The sequence below is a fragment of the Puma concolor genome, chromosome B1 (genome assembly GCF_028749965.1).
Source record: "Puma concolor isolate L17-30 chromosome B1, mPumCon1.1.hap2, whole genome shotgun sequence".
NCBI lineage: Eukaryota > Metazoa > Chordata > Mammalia > Carnivora > Felidae > Puma > Puma concolor.
In genome coordinates, this window is record NC_141670.1 from 146,075,979 (window position 1) to 146,088,684 (window position 12,706).

A 12,706-nucleotide genomic window follows, 5' to 3' on the forward strand; every position below is an offset into this window, starting at 1 on the left:
CAGGGTGAGAGAAAGCCTAAGACATTTTGAGGACAGTGATGGAGCTTTTCATCTCCTATCTTACTCATAAGAATTTGTTGAATTCAGAGGCTCCTGGGTGACTCTTGATTTTGGCTCAGATCATGATTTCATGGTTGGTGAGTTCAAGCCCTGCGTCAGTGCGAAGCCTGCTTGGGATTCTCTCTCTGCCCGTCCCCTGCTCTCTCTCCATCTCTCAAAATAAATGAAAAAGAAAAAAGAATTTGTTGAATTTCTATCATATGTAAGAATCTGATAGAAGCGTGTGCACACATACTATACAAAAATTGGTTGAAGACCCCTCCCCCCAAGTGTTTAACACTAGAACATATTGATTGAAATATGATGGAATCATACCTTTCTCAAACTAGAAGACAATCAAGTCATGCTGGAATCTGGTCGTTCGGTTTATCCATTCATTTCTCGCATTTAACAAATACTTACTTTGCACTGGTTTTGTGCCAGACACAATATGTAGAGCTGGGTTATAAAAAAGTGAGTATGACAGTAAGTGACCTCAAATCGTTCCTGGCTGGGAGAGGTGGATGTGTGGCCAACAGAAAGTGCTGAAGGAATTTGGCTGAATTTGGCTGAGTTTGGCTGAATTCTAACCTTAATGTTAAGTGGCTCAATAAGGAAGATGTCCTTAGAAACAGCCTCTTCAGGACAACTTTTTGGCTTAGTTCTGTCACACAGGGACCACAAAAATATGGTCTTTGGGAGATATGCAAGCCTGTGACTTGTATGCTCTCTCTTTTAGATTAAGAATTTAAGCTTAGATTCCTATGGATGTCAATTAACAGAGGCCCAGTCTGTGATATGTGATACACTGGGTCCCTGGTGGAGCACCTGCCATTTCTCAGTTCATTAAGGATTGCTTTTGCCCAGATAATGTTGCCTAGGAATGCCAAGCATCTACTCTTGTAAACCTCTGATCAAGATCAAAGCTTCAGACTGATTGCACTTCCCCCTGCCCGTAGACACAAACAACATATATTCAAATTAGAGTCAAAACTTTTTTTTTTTTTTTGATCGAGAGCAAGTGCCTGTGTGTGGGGGTGGGTGGGAGGGGGAGGCAGGTGGGAGGGGTAGAGAGAGAGGGAGAGAGAGAATCTTAAGCAGGCTCCATGCCCTGGAGCACAGGAGCCTGGAGTCCGGGGCCCAAAATGGGGCTCCATCTCATGACCATGAGGTCATGGCCTGAGCTGAAAATCAAGAGACGCCTCACGGACAGTCACCCAGGTGCCCTGGAGTCAAAACTTTTCTTAATCACCAACTTGCTTCCAACGAACTGTTCTGTCCCATTTTTACTCTTTGTTCTTTTCCTTGTCTTACATATTCTGTTTTTCTGGAGTCCGAATTCAGAATGAGCTAAGTGTGGTAAAGAGACTTCTTAGCCTGTCTAGAAGTGCCTGTAAATCCAGCCATTGCCAGTAGAGTGGATTTAGGTGGGGCTTGGCATTGGCTCCTCATCCTCATGTGTTTGGGGACCCTGAGGTACTAAGCCTGCCTGATGGAGCTTGGAGAACCCTGAAAGGAAAGGACGGTTCTGGGTCTTCTTTCAGGGCCCGGTCACAGCACCAAAAGATTTTCTGAAACACAGCCCTGAATGCCCTGGACTGTTGTCAGTACCCCTTTCTCCCCACCTCCCACTTGGCATCATGACAGCATTTGCCTGAAATCTCTACTTGGCATTTGTTCCAGTCTGCCTTGCTTAGATTATGCATATGTTAATGTCCCGTGTTGAATTCTAATTTCCTTTAGAGCAACTACTACCGCGTGTGACTTTGAACTTAATATGATCTGTGCTTTCTTTAAAGTTTTAAAGGGTTATATTTCTCCAGAGTTCTGAATCAAGTTTTAAATCAATTGGGAAGTAAATATGGGAGTCAAATATTGCTGCTAAAGCTGGAAAGGGCATTGTGGCTTGGACCTAAGGCCAGATTGAGTTTGTTCTTCCTTGCTCTCAGTTGAGTTTACCCATAAGGTCACAGGCTACAGGCCTCCCTTTTACAGGGGAGGCTCTGTTCTCGGCAGAGGAGCAGTGAATTATAAATACCGCAGCTGCCTGGGGCGAGGCTAGAGCCCTAGAAAGGGCTTAGACCACACCTGTGCAGTGGCTTTTTCTCAAATCTCACCACCATCCTGTAACTCTCCTCTGGTGGTGTGGGTTGAATGGAGAACCCATGGAAGGAGGGATGGAAGTTTTTCTTCCCAGTACTTCTAAAGGGGGCAGGATTGATGAGCTGAGGCAAGAATATAGAGAAATCCTCCTTCAAAGACCCTGAGGCAGCCCTATTTCCTGGTATTTGGATGGGAGGTAATCTGAATCAGGTGAGCCCCTGTGGGATGAATGTAATTTGCAGAGGATGAGGTAAATAATCTCTGGTACAGACTCTAAAATTGGCCTGACCTTCAGGGATGGTGAACCATGGCACCAGGCAAGACCCACCTTCCACTCCGTCATTTTGAGAGGAAAGCAGCACTGGCTGGTGTAAGTCTGTGCACTTTCTTTTGTTTTTGTTTTTGTTTTTTTAAATCAAATCATGTTGTCCGGGCAAAGCACAGAATTTGTTAGAATGAATCTATCCCTTTCTTTTGACCTTTTTCTTTGTAAGTTAATGTATTTCGTCGGGGCCATTTCATTTGTGAAGAATAACAAATTTGTTTAAAGTAACGGAATTACAGACTTTAGAGCTAGAAGACTATAGTCCAACCCACTCTGGTTTTGCTTGTACAAACTGAAGCCCAGCGAACTTAAGTTTCCTTGCCCAGGCTTTCTACAGAGGCCTGCAAAGGAAGACTTTCTCTTGATTTTCTGCACCATTATCTCCTCTGTGGCTCACTAAATATGTGTTGGGCTAAATATATGCTGGAATAAATAGGATTGTCCCTTTTGACAAATACCCATCCAAGACATAACGATCAAGAGAGAGGACCTGGGTTGGGGGAAGGGAGACATGAGGACTAGGGGAGAAGAAGGTAAAACATGGAGGAATAAATAGAAGAGGTGTCTCCTCCAAGATGTACTGCCCAGTGTCATAGCCGGGTATCACAATCTAGGTGTATTTGTGGATCCCGACATTTGGGCTTCTAGTCTAGTCTAAAATTTCAGGGGAGGGCCATAAACAATTCTCAGAGTTACTCAATGTCATGAATTGTTTGTTGCATGGTCTGCTTGATATAATAGAAATAGCATGGGCTTTGGAAGCGGAGAGACAGAAGTTCAAATTCTTTCAATCTAACACATATTGGCGTGCGACCTTGGGTCAGCTCTCAACCACCTTTTATTTTGTAAAATAAGGATAGCAGTAGCAGTTTCATAAGGTTTGTGTTGTGAGGTTTACATAAGATAAAGCACTAAGGATAGTGCCCAGTGCACACTGAGCCCTCGGTAGGCATTAGGCTCATAATCTTCCTGTTGGCAGCATTTAGGTGATCTACAGCATGTGCTCCCAGTGAATTGTACCAGTGTCCCCAAGTCTCCAACACTGGAATAGGGTCTAGGCTCTACCATTACCATCTGGGGGCTGACTGAACTGTGAGGTTCTTCTAACACCATACCAGGAATGCAGTCCTGTTTTATTCAGCCCGCAGCCCAGAGCTCTCCAACCCCTTGGACATACTTTTCATCCTGACCCAGATCTGCTTGACTTATTTTTTCATGATGGAGGATAGGAATTGATTGTTCTGTCCTTTATGGGGAAAGGCCTTTTCTCTCCTGCCTCCACAAAGGTTTCACCTGGCAAGTGAACCAGTCTTTGTATCTGCGTGACGATCTGCTCAGCTGCCTGGTTGGTTGGTGGATGAATCCGTCCAGATGTATAAGCCTTGAGCTGGTAGGAGGACCTCATTTTCCGAAAACCAGCTGACAGATTTCGTGAGATTGTGATGAGGGACATTAGCTTGGGGGTCATTGTAATACATTTTGCTTTCTCAAAAGAACAAATTTGTTCCTAAATTTAGAAGGGAAAAGAATCTTCCAAACTTTAGAATGGCTTTAATTGTGAATGGGAGACTTGGATTTCTTCCTAATTTCTCTTATTAAGGGGCAAGTAATTTTCCTCGCAGTTTTCTTTTAGGTAGGAGCAATAATGATAATGATAATTCTTGATACATTTAAAGAAATTCCCTCCCCATTAATAGCCATACTTGTTTATTAAGCAGTGGAAAAGAGTGATCAAGGTCACAGGCTCTGGAGACAGATTGCCGGGGTTTGTATCTTAGCTCTACCATTCACTCGCTGTGTGACCTTGGGCAACTTATTTAACCTTTCTGTGTTTCATGGGTAATTTGCCGAGATAAAGTTATGTAAAATCTGGATTTTACATCTGGATAAGATGGTTGACAGCCTATGGTATAAGGATGCTGGAGAATCCTTCAAGGAAAATGAACCTAGGGTAATTTTAAACTCTGTTTCCTGACAGCAGAGGGTGCCACAATGTTTCTGGTGATAGGAATCTTCTGTGCAGGATGCTTTTTTTTTTTTTTTTTTTTTTTTTTTCTTCCCTACCTGGTACTTAGAAGTAAGAGCTTTTTTAGGATTACTGACATTGAGGACTTTTATTGTCCATTATATAATAATGACAAACATGTCATTGAATAGTTTTGAAATTTAATTAAGCGTGTCTATTACCACCATATTTCATATCTGCCTGTTTGCATTTCTTGGATGGGGTTTGTAAAGGTGGAGTATTTTCTAGAGTATGTGAGCAGTGTTATATGCAGTTTTATCTTTATACATTTTGAAATGGGCTTGAGTGGAGGGAGGAACGGTGAGGGCTCAGGGGTAGAGGCAGAAGTCTGGGAGCAGGCAGCACCCATACTGGAATGATGCTGGTTTTAGTGGCGCCATGGGGAATTTGCAAACCGAGTGGGACCAGGTGAGTGATAGTCCTAAGCAGAAAAATGCTCTTTGGCTTGCTGGTAATTGGAAGCTGGTCAGCACCAGAGGAACAAAATGTACATAGGGGGATCTAAAGTAGGACTGACTGAGTTTTCCAAGACGGCTGTGACAAGATCTCCATCTCACATGCTCATCTTCTAATGTGACACTGATGCTGCTTCCAGCAAGAGGTGGGACCTACTGAAAAGGGTGGGACCCCTTCAATGTGGGTGGCTGGTGACTATAGCTGAAGTAGTTTCCTACACTCGGTCATAAAGTTTATAGACTTGCTGCCTGGGATACTATTGGGATGCCGGCTCTCAGAACCTTGCCACCATGCTATGAGGAAACCCAGATGACTTGGAGAGCCCACGTGTAGGTGTTCTGGCTGACAGCCTCAGCTGACATCCCAACCAGCAGTCAACCTTGATTGCCAGACCTAAGAGTGAGGAAATCTTCAAATGGCTGTAGCTTCAATCATCTCCTAAGTAGATGGATAGACTGAGAACTTCCCAGCTCAACTTCGTTGATCCCTGAGGAATAATAAGAAAGTGATTGTTGTTGTTTCAACCCACCAAGTTTTGGGGTGATTTGTACCCAGCAATGGCAACTGGAATACAAAATTAAGGTCCGCCAAGAAAAGGATCTGTGGTAAGAGAGTTAAGTCTCAAGGATGTATTTCCAGAGTAAAAGCTAAATAGCAGAAAGGAGTCGGGGCACCGAAGAAGGATTCAAGATCAAGGATGGGTTAGCCACTAAGGGAGTCTCTAAGGAAGCATGACTAGCTGGGGTTCTGTGACGTGGCATCCTACTCACTATCTTACTCTTCTTAAAAGTAAGCCCACAGTTGTAGCCTCACCCCGAGCTTACCCCCTTCTTTTTGTATCATGGAAAATGTCAAACATATGCAGAAGTGGAGACACTAAGGCACTGAACCCCATATTCATTGCCCAGTTTCAACATGACCAATTCATGGCCAACCTTATGTATCTATACACTTACTCGTTTTCCCCCTTCACATTACTTTGAGGCAATTTCTAGTCATAATGTCATATTGTCCCTACATACTTCAGATATAGTTCTAACAAATAAGGACCATTAAAAAAAAACCAGAGCCACAATCGCACCTAAAGCAATGAGCAATGAACAATCATATATTTATATAATAACTTTTGTGCTTAAATCAGAGTCTGAATAATACCAATAATGCCAGACTATCATAGAAATATAATGCAACCTATGTATGAATTTTTAATACTAATTTAAAAAGTGAAAGTAAAAGTAGATTTAATGTTTTATTTAATCTAATATATCAAAAATGTTACCATTACCATTTCAACATTTATCAGGATAAAATATTTAAATATTTACATTCTTTTCATGTTAACTATTTGAAATCTGGTATATATTTTACACACCTCAATTTTTCTTTAATTGATGTATAATTGACTTACAACATCTTATTCCTTTCAGGTGTACATGATAGCAATTTGACATTTTTATATATTATGATATATGCTGATCCCCATGATAAATCTAGTTACCATGTGTCACTGTGCACATTGTAATAACTTACAATATTATTGACTATATTCCATGTGCTATAAATTATACCCCCATGGCTTACTTATTTTATAACTGGAAGTTTGTACTTCATAATCCCTTTCACCTATTTCGCCCCTTCCCTCAACCCCTCCCTTCTCTGGTAACCAACATTTTGTCCCCTGTATCTGAGTCTGTTTCTGTTTTGTTTTGTTTTGTTTTGTTTTGTTTGTTTGTTTTGCTTTTTAGATTCCACATATAAATGAAATCATACGGTATTTGTCTTTCTCTTTCTGACTTATTTCACTTAGCGTAATACTCCCTAGGTCCATCCATGTTGTCCCAAACGACAAGGTTTCATTCTTTTTTTTTTGTGTGGCTGAGTCATGTTTCATGTATATATACATTTTCTTTATCCATTCATCTACTGATGGACACTTAGTTTCTTCCATATCTTGGCTATTGTGAATAATGCTGCAACAAATATAGGAGTGCAAATTGGTGCTTTTGTTTTCTTTGGATAAACACCCAGAAGTGGAATTGCTGGATTGTAGGGTAGTTCTAGTGTTAATTTTTTGAGAAGCCTCCGGACTGTTTTCCACAGTGGCCGCACCAATTTACAGTCTCATTAGCAGTGCACAAGGGTTCCTTTTCCTCCACATTCTCACCAACACTTGTTATGTTTTTGTCTTTTTGATAACAGCCAATCTGACCAGTGTGAGGTGATATCACATTGCGGTTTTGATTTGCACTGCCTGACGATGAGTGATGTTGAGCATCTTTTCAAGTGTCTATTGCCAATCTGTATGTCTTCCTTAGAAAAATGTCACTCAAGTGCTCTGCCCATTTTAAAATTGGGTTTCTTAATATTATGTAAGTTAATATTTTGGATGTTTATCTCTTATTGGTTATATGGCATTCAAATATCTCCTTTTGTTTTGTTGATGGCTTTCTGGGCTGTGCAAGGCCTTTTTAGTTTGATGTAAAGGAGGAGACTTGTGCAAAAAAATATTGCTGACTGATGTCAAAGAGCTTACTGCCTCTAGACATTTTATAGTTTCAGGGCTTGCATTCAAGCCTTTAATCCATTTTGAGTTTATTTTTGTATATGATGTAAAATAGTGGTCCAGTTTCATCCTTTTGCATGTAGCTTTCTAGTTTTCCCAACATCACTTATTGAAGAGACTATCTTTTCCCTGATGCATACACTTGTCTCCTTTGTCATAGATTAACTAACCGTATATGTGTGGGTTTATTCCCGGGCTTTCTATTCCATTGATTTATGTGTCTGTTTTTGTGCCAGTACCATACTGCTCTGATTGCTATAGCTTTCTAATATAGTTTGAAATCAGGGAGTTACACACCTCAGTTCGAGCCACAAATGACTAGTGACTATCAAACTGGACAGTGCAGATCTATTTATTGCAACTGGTTGATATGTCTCTTATGTTACTTTTAGTCTGTAGGATCTTTCCTCCTACCTCCCTATTCATTTTATTCCTCTGTAATTTAGTTGTTAAAGAGAAATGTGTTATCTGTCATACAGAGTTTTGCACATTCTGGATTTTGCTTCTTGCACCCCTGTAGCATCATTTGTTATGTATTTCCTGTAAGCAGATAATTTGTAAGATTAATCCATTTTAAGGAAAATTCTTGTCAAGACTACTCGTAGCTTACATTGTGCTCTTCCATCAGGGGATACATAATGACTGGTAGTCACTGATGATCGTTGTCTTAGCTCCATTATTTTATTCATTCATCTTTTGTTTGGGGAGGAACATTACTATAAAGAGAAAACTACCCTAATCAACTTGGTAATGTAAATAATTGTGGCATGTTTTTGTTTTGTAAAGTATTGCTTTAGAATTGTATAAAATTCAGTAAAAATGCCTAGTCTATGTTATGGTGAGAGCATAACAGAGATTGCTAATTATGGTTAGATTTTCTTAATAGAGTTAGTTTTGTTTCTTATCATTAGAGTGACATATGTTCATGATAGAAAATTAGAAAATGTGGAAAAGTAGAAAGAAGGAGAGAGAAAAAACAGTGGCCCTTAACAGTACCACCAAAACACAACCCTGTAAACATTTTAATTTATTTCCTCCCATCTCTTCGTTAAGCATTAAAAAGAAAAAAACCTATTTGTTGACATATCAGATAAAGGATTAGTATCCAAAATCTGTAAAGAATTTACCAAACTCAACACCTGAAAAACAAATAATCCAGTGAAGAAATGGGAAGAAGACATGAATAGACGGTTTTCCAAAGAAGACATCCAGATGGCCAACAGACACATGAAAAGAGGCTCAACATTGCTCATCATCAAGGAAATACAAATCAAAACCACAATGAGATACCATCTCACACAAGTCAGATTTGTTAAAATTAACAACTCAGGAAACAACAGATGTTGGTGAAGATGTGGAGAAAGGGGAATCCTCTTGCACTTTTGGTGGAAATGCAAACTGGTGCAGCCACTCTGGAAGACAGTGTGGAGATTCCTCAAAAAATTAAAAAATAGATCTACCCTATGACCTGGCAATTGTACTACTAGGAAGTCATCCAAAGTATACAGGAGTGCTGATTCATAGGGACACATGTACCCCAATGTTTATAGCAGTGCTTTCAACAATAGCCAAATTATGGAAAGAGCCTAAGTGTCCATCAACTGATGAATGGATAAAGAAGATATGGTTTATATACATAATGAGATACTACTTGACAATGAGAAAGAATGAAATCTTGCCATTTGCAACAATGTGGATGGAACTGGAGGGTATTATGCTAAGTGAAATAAGTCAGTCAGAGACAGACAGATATCATAGGTTTTCACTCATATGTGGAACTTGAGAAACTTAACAGAAGACCATGGGGGAAGGAGAGGGGGAAAAATAGTTTCAAACAGAGAGGGAGGGAGGCAAACCATAAGAGACTCTTAAATATGGAGAACAAACTAACAGTTGATGGGGGGGGGGGAGCAGGGGAGAGGAGAATTGGGTGATAGGCATCGAGGAGGACACTTGTTAGGATGAGCACTGGGTGTTGTATGTAAGTGATGAGTCATGGGAATCTACTCCCAAAGCCAAGAGCACACTTGCTGTATGTTAGCTAACTTGACAATAAATTATATTAAAAAAATAAAAACCCATTTGTGACCATGATGTGACACACACACAATTGTGTCTTGCTCTTTTTCATATAATAGAGCAAGCACATCCCTGTAAAACTATGGTCTGTATGTAAACACCATTTACCTGTCTTGCATAACATTTCAATCATAGATGTCAAGGGTTTAGTGTTACTGATACCTTTTCATTTATAAATGCACTATGATGAAGAGTGATATATTTGGCTCTTCTGTATTTCAGAAGGAAATGCACCTTATTTTATTCTATTTAATTTTTAATTTAATTATTTATTATTTATTTATTTTTAAAATTTATATCCAAGTTAGCTAGCATCTAGTGCAATAATGATTTCAGGAGTAGAGTCCAGTGCTTAATCGCTTACATATAACACCCAGTGCTCATCCTAACAAACGAGTGTCCTCCTTAATGCCCCTTGCCCATTTACCCATCTCCCCACCCACTACCCCTTCAGCAACCCTCAGTTTGTCCTCTACATTTAAGAGTCTCTTGTGTTTTTCCTCCCGCCCTGTTTTTATATTATTTTTGCTTCCCTCCCCATATGTTCATCTGTTTTGTATCTTAAATTCCACATATGAGTGACGTCACATGATATTTGTCTTTCTCTGACTGACTAATTTCACTTAGCATAATACACTTTAGGTCCATCCACATAGCTGCAAATGGCAAGATTTCATTCTTTTTGATTGCTGAGTAATACTGCATTGTATGTATATACCACACCTTCTTTATCCTTCATCCGTCGATGGACATTTGGGCTCTTTCCAGGCTTTGGCTATTGTTGATAGTGCTGCTATAAACATGGGGGTGCATGTGCCCCTTCAAAACAGAACAAATGTATCCTTTGGATAAAGGATACATTATCCTTTATCCTGCAGTTGCTGGGTGTAGGGTAGTTCTGTTTTTAATTTTTTGAGGAACCTCCATACTGTTTTCCACCATGGCTGCACCAGTTTGCATTCCCACCAGCAGTGCAAAAGGGTTCCTCTTTCTCTGCATCTTCACCAACACCTGTCATTGCCTGAGTTGCTAATGTTATCCATTCTGACTGGCGTGAAGTGATGTCTCATTGCGGTTTTGATTTGTAAGGAAATGCACTTTGTTTTATTTTTTATTTTTTATTTTTTTTCAACGTTTATTTATTTTTGGGACAGAGAGAGACAGAGCATGAACGGGGGAGGGGCAGAGAGAGAGGGAGACACAGAATCGGAAACAGGCTCCAGGCTCTGAGCCATCAGCCCAGAGCCTGACGCGGGGCTCGAACTCACGGACCGCGAGATCGTGACCTGGCTGAAGTCGGACGCTTAACCGACTGCGCCACCCAGGCGCCCCATCACTTTGTTTTAAAGAGCTGTGAAATGTTAGTGTGCAATGCATACATAACGTAGCATAACAAAATTAAGTAAGAACTCTACAATCTAGGAACTATTCACTCAGTCACCAAATATTTATTGAATTTCTTCTATGATTCTTTTCTAGGCACTAGGGATATGGTGGTAAACAAATAGACAGGGTCTCTATCCCCATGGGGCTTGTATTTTAGTGTGTGTATGGGAAGACGGGCAATAAAGAGGTAAGCAAGATTATTAGAGATGGTGAGAAGTACTACAAAGACTGTAAAACGTGGAGCAGCTACGTAGAAAAAGTAGTTCTTTGTGGGGGGTCTCTGGCTAGACACTAAGTTTGGAATTTGGAATTATGGAGAACAGGGGTGAAAGAGAAAATAAGGCACCAACGTGGATGAACATTTCATTGGTAAAAGGAAAGAGAACATTTTAGAATTAAAAGAGGTGTTCCAGAGAGAATCCCCAAGTGACAGAGCCTGCAGGTTTATATCTGCTAGCCACATAAAAAAGACTGTCAGCATCATTAGCTACCAGGGAAATGAGAATCAAAAGCACAATGTGGTACCACTTTGCACTCACTAGGATGGCTACCGTCCAAAGACAGATAATAGCAAGTGTTGGTGAGCATGTGAAGATATTAGAACACTCATATACATCGATGGTGGGAATATGTATGGTGTCACTTTGGAAAACAGTGTGGCAATTCCTGAAAAGACTAAGCATAGAGTTACTATGCTATCCAGAAATCTGACTCTTGGGTAAATACCCAAGAGAAATGGAAACAGATCCATATAAAAACTTGAACACAAATGTTCACAGCATCATTATTAGATTAGCCACAAAGTGAAAACATCTTAAATGTCTATCAACTGGTGAAGGGATGAACATAATGGAATATTAGGCAGCCATGAAAGGACTGGAGTACTAATATCTGCTACAACACGAATGGACCTTAAAAACATTACGCTGGTGAAAGAAGCCAGTCACAGAGGACCACATATCATGTGATTCCATTTATATGAAATATCCAGAGCAGGCAAATCCATAGAGATTGATGGCTGGGGGAGGCAAGGGGAGGGAGGATGGGCAATGATTGTTACTGGTGATGAGGCTTCTTTCGGAGTGATAAAAATGCTCTAGAATTGATTGTGGTAATAATTGTGCAATGGTGTGATTATTCTAAAAACCATTGAATTGTATATTTTTTTTAATGTTTATTTATTTTTGAGACAGAGAGAGATACAGCATGAACGGGGGAGGGTCAGAGAGAGAGGGAGACTCAGAATCCGAAGCAGGTTCCAGGCTCTGAGCTGTCAGCACAGAGCCCGACGCAGGGCTTCAACTCACGGACCGTGAGATCGTGACCTGAGCCAAAGTCGGACACTTGACCGACTGAGCCACCCAGGCGCCCCATGAATTGTATACTTAAAGTGAGTAAACTTTATGATGTGTGAGTTATATCTCAATAAAGCTGTTATTAAAAAAAGATCTGTTAGCACTGCACTCAAGAAATTATTCCACTCAGATGGAATGATGTGATGCCTGGAATTTGCTTCAGAATAATCCATTATTGGGCTAAGGTTCCAGATGAAACAAGATTAGAAATGATTTGATAATTGTTGAAGCTGAGATATGGGTACAAGGGGGTTCATTACACTACTTATTTTTTATATGTCTGGTATTTTCCATAATAAACATTAACAATGCATTTTTTGTTTGTTTGAAGAACTTTGGTTCTGGCAGTTATTAGTAAGTCATAACCATGAGAG